Source organism: Aulonocara sp. 'chitande type north' Nkhata Bay, linkage group LG3 (genome assembly GCF_057382095.1).
Source record: "Aulonocara sp. 'chitande type north' Nkhata Bay isolate Kocher_YH1m ecotype deep benthic linkage group LG3, A_spYH_male_GT1.1, whole genome shotgun sequence".
In the NCBI taxonomy this organism is placed as follows: Eukaryota; Metazoa; Chordata; class Actinopteri; order Cichliformes; family Cichlidae; genus Aulonocara; species Aulonocara sp. 'chitande type north' Nkhata Bay.
Window position 1 is genome coordinate 66,989,033 of NC_141346.1, and position 9,177 is coordinate 66,998,209.

Consider the following 9,177-nt stretch of genomic DNA (forward strand, 5'->3'; position numbering starts at 1 on the left):
AACTCTAGTCAGAGATTAAGCGAGGGACTGCTTCAGAAACAGCCTCTTTATACATGCTGTGATGACACAGTCATGCTTACATCTCACTCACACTCTGTGCACTCATATAAAAAAATCTTTAAAAAAAAAAATCACATGACTCTTCTTCCACACAACATGATCCCTGAGTGCCGCCTGCTCCAACCAGACATGTTATCACAGTGCAAAAGCTTACAGCACCTGGTATTCCCAGGCAGTCTCCCATCCAAGTACTGACCAGGCCCGACCCTGCTTAGCTTCCGAGATCAGACGAGATCGGGCACGTTCAGGGTGGTGTGGCCGTAAGCGAGGGACTGCTTCAGAAACAGCCTCTTTATACATGCTGTGATGACACAGTCATGCTTACATTTTTATGTCCTGTATATAAGTTGAATTGTCCAAAGCACAAAAATGTTGGACTTCCAAATGGTCCTAACACTACGGTGGCCCCTAGAGACAAAGCACGTACAAACTCCAAAACACTTGCAAACTCCAAAGCACATGCAAACTCCAAAACACATGCAAATTCCAAAACACATGCAAACTTCAAAACACTTGCAAACTAAAAAACACATGCAAACTCCAAAACACGTACAAACTCCAAAACACTTGCAAAATCCAAAACACTTGCAAACTAAAAAACACATGCAAACTCCAAAACACGTACAAACTCCAAAACACTTGCAAAATCCAAAACACTTGCAAATTCAAAAACACTTGCAAACTCCAAAACACAACGGAAGTGCTCCAGGACGCTAGGGGCAGTGTTGAGCTCGATTTGCAAAATAAACGGCAAGTTTGTCTGTATGGGACGGTCTAGTCTCCGTCGCGCTTCCCAGGTTGCCTAGCAACCATGATACTAACCGCTGGAAACGTGTCATACAACTTGGTTTGACAGAAATGAGGGAGAATATATTTTGTTCATTTGTTTGTTTGTTTCTACAAGAGCTTTGTGTGATTTGATAAGTATCTGAGGCTGAGACCACAGGACAGTAAAACATGATTTTTGGGCTTCATTTCTGTACTGAACAGTTATTTCAAGATTAGTTAGTAAATAAGAATTAGCTGATGTTGTTCATGAGACTAAAGTCATATCACTTTGGTAATGTAAATATAATATGGCCAATATTATAGTTATTATATTAATCATTATTAGCTATTACAGCAGTGAACATGAACTCTGTGTCAAATACTGAGCTTCAGTACAGATTCAAGTTGCAGTTATTTATATGTCTTATCACCTTAAATCTTCACTCAAAGACAAGTATCTTTGACAGTGCATATATAGGTGTATCATATATAAGAGACAAATGTTGTTACTTCAGTATGTTGGCATTACTAAATTTGGCTCATTGCTTGCATATATTTATAAAAAGAAAATGTACAAGCTGTGATAACTGTTTCTGATAGAATGAAGAGTTGACTGATATATGAAATATTCCTTTATTGGGTGAGAAAATCAGACCATGTCATAACTGCTGTAAGTCACACAGAATAGATATCAGAGCCTTAAACAGGCTGACTTCTGCTAAATGGGTCAAACTGGGCAGAAAGTATACAAACACATAACATCCTTATAGAATGTGATGTAACACTATAGATCAACTTACCTCAGAATATATAAAGCATATAAACAATTACAGCAATATGATGTAACAAACACAGCAGCTACTGATCCAAAATACTCAAAGCTTCATAGAACTGAAACAAACATTTATTTTTAGCTCCATTCTGCTGCTGATACAGACTTTAGGTTTCTGAACATTAAACTTGTTGCTGCCTTTCATAGTGTGTAACTTGAAGGCCCTGAGTACTTTCTCCCACACTGAAAACACTGGGAGGATCACATTATTTGAACATTACCTAATAAGACTGATTCAGGACAGACAGTTATGTTAAACTTTCCTAGCAGTCCTTCACAAACAGGGAACAGTCTGTCTATTCTCTCCATCTGTCAGCTGCTGCTGGCTCTTCCTCCTCCTCTTCCTCACACACTGCTGAGTTTGTCCTGGTAGATCATCAGGGCTGCAAAGCCTCACAGATGATGTGCAGCAGTGGGTCCCTCAGTCTGTCCTCACTCTGGACACTTGCAGTTGTCACACATGGAAATCAAATGTGTGATAAGCTGCAGGATTCAAACACAAGTGTAACTTATAAACACATGTTCATACTTTTATTCCACAATCAGAGAGAAAGAAACAGAGAGAGAGTGCAGGACAGACAGACGGATGGCAGTCTCAGGTGTATACACTGCTACAAAACAGCACAAAAGAAGGAGGATTTAGTGTTTGTGTTATTACGAAACAAGAAGAGTTCCCAGATGGTGCAGTGGACACATGTGTGACTGCTGTGATTAAAGCATCTTTCTTTCAGCTTAACGAGTGAACCGTCGGCTCGTTCAAACACACGTTAAAGTCCGTTTGGCTCGACACGACCGAACAGAGGCAGCAATATAACACAGCTAACATTAACAGTGCAGTGAATCCTGCTTGTGCCGTGATGTTCAGGACTGCAAACCGAGCAGAATCACTGACTTTCAGCTTGTTGTGTTTGTGGATATATGACTGACTTTAATTATCCACAAAATCATCACAATCTCTGTAAGATTAAGGTCGACTATATATATATTTATTAAAGTAAAGGCTTTAAAACCAAGTTAATTCTGAAAGTACAGAAATCGCTAATGTCAACTTTCCCGACATGTGGCCAACAATAATGGTTTAATGTTCTTCATTAAAAAAATATTTGCGCATAAATAAGTGACATTATATTCAGTACTTACTTCTGAAAGTTTACTCTTCCTCCGCTCCGCTTCCACCGTTTTTTTTCGGCAAAATTATCCACACCACCACCGCACTGGGATACGTTGGGCCATGAAGGCTACACCGACCCATCCTTAAAATTCAGGGAAATTAAGGACGCATTTCAGGGCGGCATTTCGGGCAGCCTTTGAATTGGGAAAGCCTTCTCTTGTCGCTGTGACGTAATCGGCCTTAAAATGCGGCCTTTAAGGCTGCAAACCCCAAATCCGGTCATTGGTACTTCCTGGCTTGTGTAGTTACTAGGTAACAAAAGCTCAACACTGCCCCTAACGTCCTGGAGCACTTCCGTTGTGTTTTGGAATTTGCAAGTGAAAGAAACTCCGTGCCGGGTCTGGTCCATGGATCGGGTTTCTCCGAGGCGTGGGCTTAGCTTTGTCTTTACCCTATAAGATTCAAAATTATTCTTAAATAACACTCAGCAATATATTCTCAAGTAACACTCAGATATGCCGTCAGCGGGTTAGTTACGACATCGGGAGCAGTTAGGAGAACAAAATGATACAGAGACTGTTCAGATTGCTTTCCCAAGATCAACTCAAAGTTTTATTCTTTTGTGCAGCGGTATTTATAGGCAGAAAGGTTCGTGTGTCAACAAGTTTCAAGTTAAAACCATATAAGGAAGTTCCCCCTCGCTCTGAAAGGGGCCTTCTACAATCGTATCTCAACATACCTTTGACAGGTCCGTTAAACACTAGACAGTTAGAATCCTTTGTTCTACAATTGCAGTAAGATGCACTCTCAAGGCCTATGAATCTTATACAGAGGTCTCCTACATCCTGAGTTCCTGACACAACCCAGATGGTCTTCACATAAACATCTTCTGCAAGGGAGTGATAAGTAAAAGAGTGATTTGTTGGTGTTTTCCTTCCAACCTTAGTATCTACTTTCACACCATAAAATCTTGAGTTGACAAAGCAAGAGAAAATGACCGTTAACATAAAGAGCCTTGTTAAGTCACAGAATCTTCTGTCTAATATCATCAAAAAAGAAGTACCCAGTACATGCTCCCATAATACTAAAATATCTAACAGTTCCCTTCTTTATTATTACACAATAATAACACAATATAAAGGCAAAATGTAATAACATAATCTAAAGAAAAATCATAAATGTAACTTGTCCTCCGAGCAAGCTTGATATCAAAATCCTAAGAAAAAAAAAAAGAAAAGAGAAAAGAAAAAAAAAAAACTTCATTCCCTTCTTGGATAACGGAGTAATTCACAACCTAATGCTCAATATATACATCAGGATCATCATTGGCGACATCTGGCACATCATCTGGGTCAATTTGTGCCAATTGCAAATACATTGAGGTAGCTGTAATAGTAGCTATACGGGTCATCATTGAGCGTATACATGGCATCTGTTTTGCTATTTACTGATTTTAGGGAACGTGAGGAGCGTACTAGGTGGGTGTCTTGCCAAATGGAGCATGAGGTATTGTCAGCAAAATATGACCTGCAAAAATGTGAACATGGTTGCAGTCTACAATACAAAATAGCAAAGAGAAATCCTAAAGTTAATGCGATAGATATGATAAATAACCTAAATATATAAGAAAAAACACAGTTCTTCAGTTGTCTCCTGGCCTGGTCCCAGGTTCGAGAGACATCGAATAAGCGTCGTATGATGACAATGGGCATTTCATTTTCTCCATTATCAGGATGGAATGAGTCTAGCTTTATCAGATTAGACATCATGTGGTACTCTCGGCTTTCTGTTCCTGCTGGATGTTCGAGTACCTTGTTGTTGTTCATGTGGAGGATCAAAGAGCTCTCTGAGTCTTGGCTCTTTCAGGCGTTGTGTGTTAATCAGTGATTGCGTGTGTGTATGTATATTGGCTCCGGGCGCTGGCTCATCTGAGTCGTCGTCTGCTTGATCCGACGCCTGAGATGGTCCAGTGGGGCTGCTCTTAACCCTGCTGGCGTGTATCCACTGTGGTTGTCCGTCTGTAAGGATGCTGGTTCTCGTCACTGCAAGTACAGTCTGGGGGCTGGAATACGCGGCCTCCCCGAGTGTCCTTGGTTTTAGCGACTTCACCAACACCGCGTCTCCTGTTTTCCACGGATGGGTTGGATCTGTAGAAGGGAGAGGCTGAGAGAGACAAACTTTCTGATAGTTATTATTCAGTGTTTCTACCAGATTGTGAACATAGTCGGACAATGCAGTGTCTATGTCCCCTTCCAATAGCGGTGCCCCTCTGGAGGCTGACCATGGTGTTGGAAATGGTCTTCCCATGATTATTTCAAATGGAGATAATTTGGTTGCTGCGGATGGAGTCATTCTAATCTCGCAGAGGACTTGAGGAAGTAATTTGACCCAGGTCATTCCTGTTTCTATCATTGCTTTAGTCAGGCGATTTTTTATGGTCCTATTCATTCTTTCTACAACTCCTGAACTCTGAGGGTGGTATGGCACATGATATTTCCAGTCTATTCCTAGAGTTTTAGCACACTTTTGAATTACTTCTGATGTGAATGAAGGTCCTCTATCACTGTTAATTTGGTGAGGTATCCCGAATCTGGGTATTATTTCATTGCACAACTTTTGACAGACTACTTCTGCAGTTTCTTTTGATGTTGGATAAGCTTCTACCCATTTACTAAATTGATCCACTATTACCAGTAAATACTTGATGCTTCCTTGTGCTGGCATATGTGTAAAATCAATTTGTAATGTATGAAATGGAAAATCTGGTTGTGGTAAATGCTGATGTTTTGCTTTTGGTCTCCCTACATTAGTTCGTGCACATGTTAGACAGGTTGCTAATATGCTTTTTACTGCATGTGATGTTTTCTCAATTACAAATCTTGATTTTATTGCCCCTATTACCCCTCTTTGTCCGACATGACTCACACCGTGAAAATGTCGGACAAGGACTGGCAGTAGGGAAGATGGGAGGGCAATCAAACCCTCAAGATTTTTGTATAGGCCATCTCTGTCATCTAAGGTACAGTCATTATCCTCCCAATAAGTGTAATCAGATGCAGAGGCCTGCTCTTGTATAAATTTTAAATCAACATTTGTTTCTAAATAGTCTGGGAGTGTAACAAGTGGCAGCTGTAGGGGCACAGATAATACTTCCTGTGGAGGTGGGAGCTGTGACGCAGCTGCAGCCTTGGCAGTCACGTCTGCTAGGGCATTACCCGTTGCTTTGTCTGTGTCAGCTGTACTGTGTCCTTTCGTTTTAACGACTGCAACGGCCAATGGTAGCTGTATAGCCTGCAAAAGTCTTTGAACAAGATCAGAATTAGCGATCGGTTTTCCGTCAGCCGATCTAAATCCTCTTTGTCTGCACAATGTGCCAAAGTCGTGTACGACGCCAAACGCATAACGGCTGTCCGTGTAAATTGTCACACGCTTATCCACATGTAGCTCACAGGCGCGTATTAAAGCCATGAGCTCTGCTTTTTGTGCTGAGTGAAATGGTAATGAGTGAGCCTCTAGTATGATGTCAGGCAATGTCACCACTGAGTAGCCACAAAGAAATGAGTTGTCATTCGGCCTTGAACAGGACCCGTCCACATAAACCGTGGCTGAGTCTGGGATAGGTGTTTGCTCTAGATCTGGACGTGGTGCTGTGGATTCCTGTATACGTGTCATGCAGTCATGAACGTCAAGCCCGTCTGAGCCATCCTGTCGGTCAGAGGAACACAGCATACGGATCAATAAATGTGCTGGCGAATTGGGTGTGCTGCTCGCTTTTATAGTGAGATTTGCTGTGGAGGTCAGTGTAGCTTCATGACCTGAGCGACGTTGTGCAGTCATAGGTTGTGTAGTTATGTTTGCTAGAATGGTCGTGACCTGGTGATTGGTGTGTAGAATAGTGTCATGTGAGAGTGTGAGCTTCTCGCAGTCCCTTATCATGATAGAGCAAGCTGCTACTGCCCTCAGGCAGGCCGGCATCCCCTGAAAAACCACAGGCAGCACCTTTGAATAGAAGGCTACTGGACGGTAGCCACTGCCATGCTCTTGGCCCAGTACACCTGTACAGGTTGTGCCGTTCTCTGTGACGTACAGATGGAATGGTAAGTGGTAGTCAGGCAGACCTAAACAAGGGGCGGAAGTCAGCGCTCCCTTTAATGCATTGAAAGAGGCAGTCATTTCTGTGGACCACAGTATTTGAGGAGGCTTGCCTTTTTTACAACAGTCACGCAAAATGTGGTCATGAAAAGAACAGTCTGGTATCCACTGTCTGCAATAGTTCACCATGCCTAGGAAGGACAGCATTTCCTTCTGTGTAGTGGGCCGAGGGACGGAGGTCACAGCTTTGACCCTGTCTGCAGTCATGGAACGTTTTCCGTGAGACAGTGTGAATCCCAAATATTGAACAGAAGTCTGACAGTACTGCATTTTCTTTGCCGATGCTTTGTGGCCAGTCTGTTGGAGGTGCTGGAGAAGCATGTGTGTAGCAGTTTGACATAGTTCCTCACTCGGAGCACAGAGGAGGAGGTCATCCACGTACTGTATCAGGGTACAGCCCTCCGGAGGAGTGAAGCTGTCCAGGGTAGCACGGACCACCATTGAGAAAGCAGCAGGGCTATCTACCATGCCTTGGGGCAGACGAGTCCAAGTGTACTGCTTATTTCTATGTGTGAATGCAAATATCGGCTGTGTCTCTTCATGCACAGGCACTGAGAAAAAAAGCGGAACACAAGTCCACCACAGTAAAATGTGTAGCTGTGGATGGAATGGATGTCAATATGCTGGGAACATCTGGGACGAGAGGTGGCAGAGGCATAATGACTGCATTAATTTGCCTTAAGTCTTGTGTGAAACGCCATACGCCAGGTTTGTTAGGCTTTGGCACAGGATTGACAGGAGTGTTATATGGAGATACTGTGGGCTTTATTACTCCTGTAGTCAATAAATCTCCTATGATGACATCTAGAGCTGCGGCTTTTTCGGCGGAAATGGGATATTGCTTGACATATACTGGCTTGTTGTGTTTCAGCTGTGCGTGATAAGGTGTACAGTCAATAAATCCCACATCATTCTCACCTTTTGACCATAATGTCATATTCTGGTATCCAGCTGGCAACGTAACTGCAGAAATAGTACAGTGGATAGGGTAGGTTAGATCTATGTGTCGACATGGTGTAGTTATGTCATAACCTATGTCTGAGTTATGTGACAAAACCACTGTTTGACCTTCACTGGTGTGAGCAGTTATCATGTTGTTGAACAGTGTGAGAGAGACAAAAGTGTGGCTCCCAGGTGTGGGGTTACCTGGTAGTGGTGTCTGTACACGTTTTTGGCACAGTGTGTGACATGGAGTACCGGACAAAAAGATGTTGAGTTCATTCTCTGCTGAGGCGTCCAGCTGACACAGAGGCTGTTCCTTCTCCATGATGTCGGTGCATAGGGCAGAGAAAACATAGTTGTTATCAATGTCAGCAAACATTTCACCCTTTGTGTTAAATGAAATACACAAATTCATCTTTGCCATTAAATCTCTGCCTAATAGATTCACAGGCGAGTTTGGAATAATTACAAATGGATGATATGTGATTTCATCTGGTTTTGGGCCCCAGCGTGTCTTTAGAGAATGAGTTTTAGGGCATCGCACTACAGTTCCGTTAATTCCCATAGTGTTGATACACACAGAGGAAACAGGCCCATTATAGAATTTTCCAGACAGTGAACTTTTAGTGGCTCCACTATCCACTAAAAATGGGTATTTCTTACTATCTATTTCTACCTCTAGTATGGGCAAGTGCTCTGTGTTAGGGGACAGTTGCAAATGCAGCATCGTGTGTAGTGCTTCACACTGGTGTCCCTCATCCTCACCTGGGCCTCCCTATTGGCGGTCCAGCTGGGAATTATCAGATGATGGGAAGAGATCATGGTGGGAATTGTAACGCACCCTTTCCCATTCTGATTCATGCTCTGGGTGTCTGCGGCTGCTGGAAAACTGAGCTAAATTTGTACCTCTAGCTTGTCTACCTTGTAGGTTAAAATGCGGATTATAAGGCTGCTGCCTAGATGTGGGGCCATTATTGCGTGCTTCCTGTTGTTGCCAGTTACCTTGACTGGAAGAGCTCTGCTGACGCCTATTGGCAGGAGGCTGCAAATTTGCATTCCCTAAACCAATGTCCAATCTTTCCACAGCAAAAACACACATCTCTACTCTTATCTTTCCGCCCTCTGAAACCTCCCTGCTGTACTCCTGCATACATTAGTTTCTCACTTTCTTCTGGATCTGCAACATCAAAATTCAGCATCATTTTAACACTTTTAGCTTTCGTGGTAGTAGGGAAAAGTTCTGCACTGGCCTTCAGTTTTACAAGCTTTAAAAAAGCATCTTTACTCAGTTCATAGAGATTATTAGTAGCTG

The 9,177-nt window shown here is 42.6% G+C and overlaps 1 non-coding gene across 1 annotated transcript; it reads right to left on the bottom strand.

Annotated features, from left to right (window-relative positions):
- Window positions 1-207: 207 nt before the first annotated feature.
- Window positions 208-326, bottom strand: LOC147336695 (5S ribosomal RNA). The gene has a single exon (XR_015128691.1). It is a non-coding gene; the product is annotated as a 5S ribosomal RNA (ribosomal RNA).
- Between the last annotated feature and the right edge of the window lie 8,851 nt (window positions 327-9,177).